We start from the raw sequence: 13,106 nt of genomic DNA on the forward strand, positions 1-13,106 counted from the left end.
GATGGTACGATAATTCCAAGGAAGCATGGGATCCCCTGACTTGAAGATAGGCACAATCATGGACATATTCCAAGTCTCAGGAAAACACTCACACATGGCTCGGTTAAACATCATAGCAATAAGCTCTGCAAGCATATCTCTGGCATGAATAAAGTGCTCTGCTACCAAACCATCATGATCATATGCTCTCCCAGTCCTGATCCTGTCAATAGCTTTCCTTACCATCATGATCATATGCTCTCCCAATCCTGATCCTGTCAATAGCTTTCCTTACCATCTCAGCATAGCAAAGAAAGCACATGTCTCTGGGCATGGCTCCGATGGGTCTGGTAGGGGCGGCTGTCCTGGTGGTGTGTATAGGGATGCTGCATACTCACCCCAAATCTCTGTGGAGGTAATGGCTGGTGATGGTGAATGCTCATGGAATAGTCACCATGCCTCGCCTGAGTCCTGACTCATAAATAACTGATACAAATCCCTCTCTAACTGAGCAAGATAAGCCCTCTTCTTCCGTCGCACTAGGTGCCGGAAGGTAATCCGTGAGACGGTCTGTGAGTGGTAATACCCATGAGCACCTCTCTCTGTAATCTGATCCTGATCTCTCTAGACCTCTTCATCATACCAGCTGTTCTGGGGCATGTTCCCAGATCGTCTCTGTGTAGGCTGACTAACGTCTCTACCAATATCTGAGTGAGCTCATCTAATGGCCGTCCCGGCTCCTCGGCACATAAGCGTCTGTATATCTCATCCGTGTACACGGTGTCAGGTCTCCCTCGTAAAGGTATAACAAGTGTGTGTAGAGACCTGTCCCAATGGAGCGATGATGAACTGAAATGTGAGAGTGAAGGACAAGATAGCATGATCCACTGCTATTCCAACCAGAGGGCTGAAATTTTCCATCCTTAAGCTTGCCTTTTGAAGTGGCTTCCAACTCCTTTTTGAGGGCTGAGATTTCAGCCACTTGACTTTCAGCATGCAATTTGGCCTCCACTAGTTCCTCCTTTAAGGCTAAAATCTCAGCCTCTTGCTTGGATGTTCTCTCTTCGAGCTCTTGGATTTTGTCAAATCCCTTCTCGAGTTTGGCGAGGCACTTTATGATTGCGGTAACGGAAGAGTCAACCATCTTCTTGTTTTCTTTGATAATTGTGCTGAGCTTGTCCTCCACCTTCATGAGCTCCTCTTTAACTCCGGTCTTGGCCATGACTTTTTGCAGAACTTCCCATAGCCAATGGACTGAAAATTAATCCATGACACCTACGCGTAGCGCGAAACAGCAGCAGCAGGGAGCGTGGGGGGTTCAATCCATGCAGGGAAAAGAGAAAGAGAGAAGAGATCCAGTAGAGAGAGAGAGTTATGTTGCTGCCTTGGGGACTAAGGAAGGGTGGGTGGGAAAAGGGAGGCAGAGGGACGGGCCAGCCCAGGCGGGCGAACAGAGAGAGAGAGAGAGAGAGAGAGAGAGAGAGAGAGAGAGAGAGAGAGAGAGAGAGAGAGAGGGGGGGGGGGGGCGACGGAAGCGAACAAAGGAGAGAGGGGGGCATCGAGCAGGGGCAAACAGCGAGGGGGTAGAGGGATGGGCCAGCGAGGGGGGCGGCGAGCAGGGGCGAATAGCGAGGGGGGCAAGAGGGACGGGCCAGCCTAGGCGGGAGAGAGGCGGGCAAATAGCACAGAGAGAGAGAGAGAGAGAGAGAGAGAGAGAGAGAGAGAGAGAGAGAGAGAGAGAGAGAGAGAGAGAGAGAGAGAGAGAGAGAGAGAGAGAGAGATATTTATAATCTTTTAGTAGTATGTATGTGAAGATTGGAGAAAATCTCACGAGGGATTGTATATTATGTTTATACACAAATATTATACAAAAAATTATTGTTATTTTTATTCAATGTTTACTATTTTATAATAAAGAAAATGGCTTTATACACTCAATGTGCCGCTTCTTCTAATTGAATACTTGATGGAATTAGGTTTATGGCAAGAATGGTAGAGACAGGTAGTTTGAGGTGTCCTCTTCAAACCATTTCCTTGAATGCTCCAAGGAAAAGAAGAAGAAATGAAAAAAATAATATGTGCACAAGAGTCGAGGGATAGTGAACCTCATTGTTATGATGCAAGGGTGCATAATGTTACTTGTAATACCGGTGATGTATTGATGCAAGAGACTCATAGGATTCTTGTAGAAAACGATACATTTTCTGCACAAAAAACAAGTAGCAAAAGAAACTTTGACGATTTACCCCAATCTAGCACTAAGAGGTCTCAAATTGCCCTGGGTGGAGATAAAAGGATATCTAACAAGAGTGCTAGAAGTGTTTGCCGTGAGATTGCCAGAATAGGACTCTTTGAAAAGAAATAATAAGGAAATGACAGATGGACTTTATTCCGGGGATGTCATTAGCTGAAAGTTTGAGACTTACGAGAAGGTATCAGCGCTTCATTGTTGCTAGAAATAAGGCTTCTTATAATGCAACTAGAAGAGTAACATTTGATGGAGTTAACGAGGGTCTTGCAACATCCATGACATGGGCTATGAACACGATTTCTTTTTACTAGGGTCCTGCAGTGGTGGCTAATCAGGGTGTTACAAATAATAAGGAAGTAGTGGCGTGCCTTAATGCAGGTGATGAGGGTGTGGTTAGAAGGGTTGTACTGAGTGATCCAAGGATGCTATCTTCTTCTGTGGCAAATGGTGAGAGAGTACTTGCACCATTGAATGGAGTTAATAAAGAAGCCAGTATATTTGATGAGAGAGATGAGGTAGATTGTCTAAGAGTAGTAATAGATGGCGAGAGAGTAACGATTGAAAGTGTATTGGTAGTGGTCAGATAGTAGTGGTAGAGGATGAGAGTGTATTAGAATTTGCAAACGAGGGTGATAAAACTACAATGTCCTTATCTTCTGTCTGTGAAGAGAGAGAAGTATCATTTGCTACTACAATAAGAAGAGAGAATCTTAGCTCTCGAATTGCCTTGGGTGAAGATCAAAGGATATTCAGCAAGAGTGGTAGAAGTTTTCGCGTCGTGAGATTGCGAGGAACATGACTATTCTGAAAGAAATAACAAGGGAAATGGCAAGTGGAGTTTATTTAGGGATATCATTGGTTGAAAGTTTGAGACTTACAAGAAGGTACCATCGCTTCATCACTAGAAATAGGACCTCTTATAATGCAGCTAGAAGAGTAAATGAGGGTAATGCAATTACAATGTCTTCCTTTTTTGCCCATGAAGAGAGAGAAGTGATATTTGCTAATACAATAAGAAGGGAGAGTATTAGAGAAATTCCCTCTTATGTATTTGAAAAAAGAAAGGGAGGGATTTTGTATATCCTCCATGAACTCCTGCCTGACAAGGTATACATGCAGCTACTTGGCCTTTGGTATATTTGTGCACTTTAAGCCACTCATTTAGGAGGGATGACACGAGTGTGGGTTTTGTGGAGCACAGTTATGGGCAAGTGAAAAGAAGATGAGTTGTGGACAAGTAGTTCTCGGCAAATATTGTTGTAAACATGGGCGTGTGTCTCTTCGTTCACTTGTGAATCACCTAAGCCATCGAGGTCTCTTTTGATTGGTAGTGACATTACAAGTAAAAATTTCTGAGTAAACATCAGGGCTTATAACAGCCGTGTTGGCTTTTGCATCATTGGGTGCACAGATAGATGACATGGGAGTGTTTATCATCGGATTGGGTCCTTGGTCCCCTATGATATGTACAATCCTAAGCCACAGTTTGCACAGTTGTATGTGTTTGATACTGAGCATGAATTACAAAATCAACTAGGTGTCATGAATGGATTGGAATCCACAACCGTGGAAGCACTTCGATCCATGATGCACACTTCTAATCCATTTTCACAAGCTTTTAAGTATGTGGGAAGAACGTTGAGTGACAATCCAGGTTTGGAATTGAAAATGACTATATGTGAGACGAAATTCACATCTAGGCAGCACTCGATGATGCCAACAACTTCTGAGATTGCTGAAATTATGATTGGTCAAGGTGATGATCATAATGTTGGTCATCGTGATATTTTATTGCATACTCGAGAAGGAACATGCAAACACATCTCTAATGTGCATAGGTGCTATATGCCTCTTTTGTACATTGTGTTATTTCCACGAGGGGAGGACGGATGGCACTTGAAAATCCCTTTGCGCTGATGCACAAGTGAGTGCATTGAGAAATGGTCATTGTGTGACTCAACAACAAGACCATGCTTATGGATTGCAAATTCGTCTAGATACAAATGCATGCTTGCTACATGGTGGAAGGTTGTTGCAACAGTTTATGGTTTATGCCTATTGCAGTGTTGAAGAGTCACGATTATCTTGGCTATGCCATAATCAAAAAAGTTTGCATTCAGAGGTTTATAGTGGTTTAGCAGACATGCTTCATGTAGAAGGAAGTGGAAGTGGTATTGTAGGAAGGACAATGGGAAGCAGAATAGTGTTACCTTCCAGTTTTACTGGTGGGCCACAACAAATGTCTCAGCTTTATCAGGATGCCATGGCAATTGTTCATTCAAAGGGCAAGCCCGATTTATTCATCACTTTCACCTATAATCCAAAGTGGCTAGAGGTATTAGATTCTTTATTCCCGGGGCAAAGTGCATGTGACCAGCATGATTTGACTATTAGAGTATTTCACTAAAAACATTCAGATATGATGAAAAATTTCATGAAGAAGGAGCTCTTTGGTAAGGTGATTGGATATGTGAGTGTCATTGAGTTCCAAAAAAGAGGATTGTCTCATTCACACACGTTATTGATCTTGGATAGTTCCTATAAACCTAAGACTGTCCAAGACTATGACTAATTAATATGTGCCGAATTGCTTGACAAGCAAATGTTTCCTACATTGCATGATGTCATGTTGCATTGCAATATCCATGGGCCCTGTGGGCCATTCAATCCAAGTGCAGTTTGTATGTATAAAGGGAAATGCACGAGGAACTATCCATGAGCTTTTGCACAAGAGACTACTGTGAATGAGAGTGGTTACCCTGTGTATACGTGTTGAAATGATGGAAGAATTGTGGCATTGAAAATATGTAATGTTGATAATAGATGGGTTGTGCCATATAACCCTTATCATTCAGTCACATATAATGCTCATGTAAATGTGGAAATATGCTCAACAATAGCAGCAATGAAATATCTTTACAAGTACATATACAAGGGGCATGACAGAGCAACAATAAGATTTAGCACTATACAAGGTGGTGATGTTAATGTTGCTTGTGTAATCGATGAGATTGAGAGGTATTTGGATGCACGTTACATTTTTGCATCAGAGGCATGTTGGAGACTCTTTGAGTATGATTTACACAATGAGAAGCCTGATGTGCAATGGTTGCAGGTACACTTAGATGGGGGTCATAATGTTATCTTCTGAGATGATGATAATATTGCAGATGTTTTTCAGAGGAAAATGTAGGCAAGACTACTTTGACTGAATAGTTTACCTGTAATCAACAACATCCTGAAGCAAATAATACATTGTATAGTGATTTCCCTTAACAATGGGTTTGGAATGCCAAGTTGAAGAAATGGACCAAAAGAAAGATTGGAAACACTATAGGGCGCATGTACTTTGTAGCTCCTTTGGTAGGTGAGGCATACTATGTTCGCCTACCAAAAGAAAGATTGGAAACACTATAGGGCGCATGTACTTTGTAGCTCCTTTGGTAGGTGAGGCATACTATGTTCGCCTACTTCTTACAATATGTAAAGGATCTAAGTCATTTGAAGATTTGCGTTTGCTCAATGGTCACATCTATCCTTCCTTCAAGGCAGCTTGCATTGCTAGAGGGATACAGGAAGATGATTCTAAATGGGTTGCATGTATGGAGGAAGCATTATCCATGCAAAATGCCTTGCAGTTGAGATGTCTTTTTGGTACTATATTGCTATTTTGTGAGCCTTCCTGTCCAGGAATACTGTGGGAGAGATTTCCAGAACAAATGATAGAAGATTTTCTATACTAGTTATTGAGAAGCGGGGGTCAGTTCACTAGTATCGACGAACAATTAGCTGAAACTCAAGCACTACTGCATTTAGAAGAAATTCTTCGTGCTCAGAGAGACGGACATTGGTAGATTTTGAAGGAATGCCTGAACTAAACAGAACTGATTTGGAAGTCTTGGGTGAAAATAAATTGCTTTTGGAAGAGAGATATTTTAATATTGATGAATAATCTAACATGTCAAGTGCTATGGAATCAACATTAACAGATAGGCGACGTGTTGCTTTCGATGCTGTAAAATGCATGCAATTGCGGCAGATCTAGGTGACATTTTTTTTCTAGATGGTCCGGGGGATCGGGCAAGACCTATTTGTATAATTGCTTGCTTGGGCGATTACGTGGACAAGGGCATGTTGCTCTGGCCACTGCATCGTTAGGTATTGCTTCTCTACTCTTTGGCAAATGGACATACTGCACATTCTAGATTCAAGATACCTCTGGAGCTAAACAATTCTTCAACTTGCAAAATCCCTGTACATGGACAACTTGTAGAGGTTTTGAGAGTTTGTAAGCTCATTATTTGGGATGAGGCTCCAATGATTCATATGCTTTTGAAGCATTGGATAGGAGCTTACAAGATGTATTATTCTCAGATAAGCCATTTGGTGGAAAGGTTGTATTAATGGGGGGGAGATTTTAGACAAATCTTGCCTGTTATTATGAAGGGAAGATGTGAGGATATTGTTAATGCAGCATTGTGTCGTTCCTTTCTATGGAACTCTATCAAAGTTCTAAAGTTAACTAGAAATATGCGTATTTAATCAAGCAATACTAATGGATGCAATGAGTTTAAACAATGGGTCATTGAATATTGGGAATGGAGTGGATTGTAGCGATGATAATCCGATGGTGACACTACCAAGTAATATGGTCTTGCAAAGATCAACTCTTAAAGACTTGGTACATTGGGTATACTCTGAATTGGCTATCTGTGAAATCCCTGTTCCCACCGTGCAACAGATTCGGGGTACTAGCAGCGGAAGTAGCACATCATGCGTGGGTAGGGGTCTCACACTCGGGGCCTCGCCCACGGATATCCGGACAAGAGACTAATCCGTCGGTTTGTCCAAAACCGAAACTGGAAAAACTTCCTTTACTCGGAAAGCATGGGCGATTCCACCAGGATAACTCTTTACTCTAACGTAGTCAAGATCATTACGGATCAACTAATCTGACTGCACCTTTAACGGTACTTGGTCAATTCAAGGTAGAAACTTGCACTTGGATCATTGGGATCAACGCTTTTTTCCCCACCAAGAGGCACAGCCGTTGATTCCTATCCATAGAACAATTTCTATCCGGGATTTACTTTATCTATCGTAAAAACAAAGTTGAGTCTCGATTTATGGATCCATCAGTCCAGCCTAACCCCATCCGATCCCATGGGTTAGCCAACCGCCCAACCACTGTAGTGATGGGATCCAATTTGGAATTTGGTTAGGTTTTGTCCCGGGTACCAAGGAAAAGAGTTCCAAGGCCCCCTAGCCGGAATTTCATGCAAACATAAAACTAGCCACACCACTTACACACCCAATATGAAAATTGCCTTTTTCTTAGCATCAGCTAACTTTAAAACAATCCTTTAATGAAACCATAGTACCACTGATCACAATCTCCCAATTTATCCAGTTGATTCATAATTTCCCATCATTCCTTCATCAGAGTATCTATGGCATCATTGGCAACTAGAACGCTCACCACCTGTCCACACAGAGGCCGTTTCCATAGTTCCTAGCCCATAATACTCGGCAATATAATCACTTATCAAGATGGACTCTCGTTGAAGATCAGCAAGATCAACCAACAGATCCATATAAAAGAGCCATGGACTCATCCGTTGAGGACCAGCAAGGTCAGTCAACCAGATCCATGCCCGGTTTCACAAAACAACTCTTACTCCTTGTTCCAATATCTTCCTCGACGCACGCGTGGGTATCCTAGGCGACCCAGAGCCCGAGCACCGTATGGTCAGCACCCTCTAGGATCCTTCGCAGGTGACCTAGCGCTTCACTCATAGGCCGCTTCCTTGGTCCCTCATCCACCGTACCGGAAGCTCACCATTTTAATCGAACCGAGGCTGGTCAAGACCTCGGTCGACCTTGCTACGCGAGACGTCCTCCATTGACTCTCCGTCAGCAGTTGCAACTTTATCAGTTAGGTCTCCACGACCTTAATCACAAGACGGTCAAAATGCTTCCCCAGCATTCTTGACATAAAACAGCCATTTACAAACAGCATTTACAAACAGTTTACAAATACAGTTTCTATATTAACTCTATTTTTCCACATTATCCCTCATTAATCCACATTACTTATTCCACATTCCATGTATATGTGTACTCATCCAATCACCTCCTTTTCCATCTCTTCACTTCAGATTCCTTCACATTACATATCATATATTCACATCCATATCCACATCCATACATCCACATCCACATCCACATTCACATCCATACATCCACATCTACATGCTTATCTCCATTTTCACATCCTCATTTATACATCCACATCCCATATCCACATTCATACATACACATCCATATCCACATCCACATCCACATACATACATACATCCACATTCCACATTCACATCTATACATCCACATCTACATTCACATTCACATACATCCACATCCACATTCCCATACATCCACATCTATACATCCACATTCCACATTCACATCTACATTCACATTCACATACATGCATCCACATCTACATCCACATACATACATACATCCACATCCACATTCCCATACATCCACATCTATACATCCACATTCCACATTCACATCTACATTCACATTCACATACATGCATCCACATCTACATTCACATTCACATACATCCACATCCCCATTCCCATTCACATACATCCACATCCCCATTCCCATTCACATCTATACATCCACATCTACATCCACATTTACATCTATGCATATACATCTTCATGCATATATCCATTTTCATGTTCATACATCCACACTCTCATCTCCATATCCACACATCCACATACATACATCCATTTTCACATTCCCATTTATATAACCCCATATACTTTCACATCTAATCTTTTACATCACATCCATTCTCGCCCTATCACAACCCATATACATCTTATCCTATCACATACACTTCTTACCTCATCCCCCCATACACATCTTAATTCATCTTATCACATCCTAACTTATTTCATAAGTATCTTATCACCTCTTATCACACCTCTTATCACATTTTATCACATTTCATATCTTTTTTTTTTTTGAAAGAGAATTCTTTTATTTGATATAAGATTTCTCTACACATTTATTTATACATAAATTCCATTTAAGGAGACTAACACTTTCGAAATTAAAATCAATCTTTTATGCATCTTCTTATGCATGATTTCAATTTGGTAGGGAATTATACTTTTAGAATAAAAGAATTTCTCTTATGCATCTAAGTTAAGCATAAAATCCATTTATGAGGAAAATCATGCTTTTAGTATAAAAAGAATATCTTTTATGCATACCTATATGCATGAAATCCAATATGATAAAAGTAACACTTTTGATATAAAACTTTTTCCTTTATGCATACTTCTATGCATGAAAATTAAAAATGATAAAAGTAACACTTTTGATATAAAAATTTTCCTTTATGCATACTTCTATGCATGAAAATTAAAAATGATAAAAGTAACACTTTTGATATAAAAATTTTCTTTTATGCATACTTTTATGTATGAAATAAAAATGATAAAAGTAACACTTTTGATATAAAAATTTATCCATTATGCATACTTCTATGCATGAAAATAAAAATGGTAAAAATAACACTTTTGATATAAAAATTTATCCTTTATGCATACTTCTATGCATGAAAGTAAAAATGATAAAAGTAACACTTTTGATATAAAATTTTATCCATTATGCATACTTCTATGCATGAAAATAAAAATGGTAAAAATAACACTTTTGATATAAAAATTTATCCTTTATGCATACTTCTATGCATGAAAGTAAAAATGATAAAAGTAACACTTTTGATATAAAATTTTATCCATTATGCATACTTCTATGCATGAAAATAAAAATGGTAAAAATAACACTTTTGATATAAAAATTTATCCTTTATGCATAATATTAAAATTCAATTTCTCCATGATTATAATGAAATTCTTTCAATTAATCTAGGATGATGATTCCTAGAATATGGTAGGAAGTCCTCTTTTTATGCTTTGAATGAAAATTTTTTATGCATAATTTTTATAAAAATTTTGCCATAGCACCGCTGCTATGACTGATAAATCTCAATTTTTCTAAGGGATAAAGCTTATCATTAAGGAAATAATTAAAATGATTCTCTAATTGGATCCTTAATCCATAATGGATTGAATCATCAATATACATAAACTAAAAGCATAAGAAAAAGCCATTAATTTGGCCTCAAGCATAGCTTAATCTTGGGTTAAGGAAAAGCTTTATGAAAAGCTTGATTTGGATTGAGAATGGGTCATGAGTATGACCATTTCTTGAGTGAGAGAGAGAATTTACATAAGAATCATTAGAATTTAAACATAAATGAAAATTAACTTCAATAGCATTTATTAAATTATGTAACTCTTCACTACTATTCAAACTTCAATAGCATTTAAAAAAAACCATACCAATTAAACTTCTCAAGCTTGAGAGGGGTTGAGAAGAGAGAAACATTGAGAAATTATAGAAAGATGAATATTCACTAATTACCTTACAACTTGCTTGATTCTTTGTTCATGGTAGAGGCCCCCAACCAATCAATTGGTTAAGTATGTTGATGGAGCCACTAATGGGGATTGAAGAAAGAGGGAAGCTCCAAAAACTAGTGAATTATTAAATGAATTCACAGTTCTTGGCTTAGGTGGAGTAGAGTAACGATGCATAAACACTAACTATTTTTCAACAAGGGGGAGGCTTCTATTTATAGGAAAAATTGAGCTCCTAACCAAACAAACTGATTCTAAAATTTTCTAAATCAGTTTGGTCAATATTTGACCATTTTTAGGTCAGTTAAGCTAACTTTTTGGAACTAGAATTGAATGAGGAGAGAGGAGAGATGAAATATCTCAATTTTTATGAGTTTAAAACTCATTCAAGCATGTGAAATATGCACCTCCTTTAAAGAACTCCCCTTCCTTACATATGTGTCATAATGGAATCATTTTAATATTGCTCATAGTTTTTTTTACTAATAAACCTTGTACATTTTCAACTCTTCATCTTATGTGAAATATGCACCTCCTTTAAAGAATTCCCTTTCCTTACATATGTGTCATAATGGCATCATTTTAATATTGCTCATAGTTTTTTACTAATAAACCTTGTACATTTTCAACTCTTCATCTTATGTGAAATATGCACCTCCTTTAAAGAATTCCCTTTCCTTACATATGTGTCATAATGGCATCATTTTAATATTGCTCATAGTTTTTTACTAATAAACCTTGTACATTTTCAACTCTTCACCTTATGTGAGCATTTACTCATTTTTGGGTATCTTCTTTTTACAAATTTGGATTTATCTCTTCCCTACACATGGATTGATGCTATTGGCCCATAGGAACCTTAATTGGACCATAGTCTAAAGATTTCTGAAAATCTAGACCCTTAGACTAAGGTTCTTTATACCTATTTCCAATTAATTCCAATTGCACATTGGAAAATTCTTTTTGAATTTCTGTTTCAGGGGAACTCATCTGAATTATAAGAGATATTTTTCTATCCAAAAATATTCAAAATCTGAATATTCTCTCTCTAGAATAATTTTTCTCTCTCTAGGCTAAAATAGTTAGAAACAATCTTTTATATTTCTGAAGAGGGATTGATTATAGAAGAAGATACTAGACATCAAAAAGGGGTTTGGGGGAGGAATCTTACATTACTACGACATTTCCTTCATACTTTAGTGAGCATGCTATTCTTGCTCCAATAAACAGTCAAGTGGATATTGTGATGAATAAGACAGCTTTGGATGCAATGCTTGGTGAGCCTAAGCAATATTTCAGTGCAGATTCAATTCTTGAAAATGATGAAAATTCATTCCTATATTCCACGAAATTTTTGAATGCAATCAACCTTTGGGGCGGATATCCACCTCACTGCTTGGTTTTAAAGTTAGAAGCTCCTGTTATTTTGATTCGTAACTTGGATCCTGTTATTTTGATTCTGAGAAGATTACCTTTACATTGGACATGCCTTTGTCGAGGATAGTAGGTGAGTTATTCTCTATATTTGCATAACTTTTCTTGATTACAAAGTATGGAACATGACATTCTATACTGATGTCTATATGTATAGAGTCACCGCTATGGTCAGCTCCTATTACTACGGGTCACGTAGCATGGATTATGATTGATGCCTATAGGGATGGGTAAGTATAAGTGTAATTGTTAGGCATTGTATAAATATTTTTTGAACCTGTATACATAATTGTATAACCTATTTGTTACGCTTTGATTTTAGGATATTGCATGATATTGATATGTTTATGGTAAGAGTTGTTGACGAAGGCATCGATATGCATGAGATTAGTGTTTCAGATGAAGAGTGGGGTGTCTTTGTTTTGGAGAGAGATGGAGAGATGCTTTGCATCATTTGAGGGATATTCAGTACCTGATGACTAGTTGTTTCTTACATCCATCATGACCATTGGTATTCGTTATGAGTTTTATACCAAAGCTCCTTATGTACCATCCACTCGATGTTCTACTGTACGAGGTAATTTTGATTATGTTTCTCTATTATATGATTTTTTTGAGATTTTATTTATTGATGTGTCGTTATGTGCAGGTCCTTTTGAGATTTTATTTATCGTTGTGTCGTTTGTGCAGGTCCTTTGCATTCATCGATAGTAGAGCATGTGCGGGATGGATCACCGCTTTACAATAGAGAGTGTATTGTGAGGAGACAGATGAATGATCCTTCTTACAGGAGAAGAATTCAATTTGTTGATTCTGACATTACTGATTGAGATTAGTGACTTATATGGATATTTATATGGTTTACTTAGATAATTTTGTGATGCATTTTGAGAATATGTAATATTGGTCCTTTTTTGCATCTTCGTATG

Source organism: Cibotium barometz, chromosome 19 (assembly GCF_041138505.1).
Source record: "Cibotium barometz isolate CiBa-2024 chromosome 19, ASM4113850v1, whole genome shotgun sequence".
Classification (NCBI taxonomy): Eukaryota; Viridiplantae; Streptophyta; class Polypodiopsida; order Cyatheales; family Cibotiaceae; genus Cibotium; species Cibotium barometz.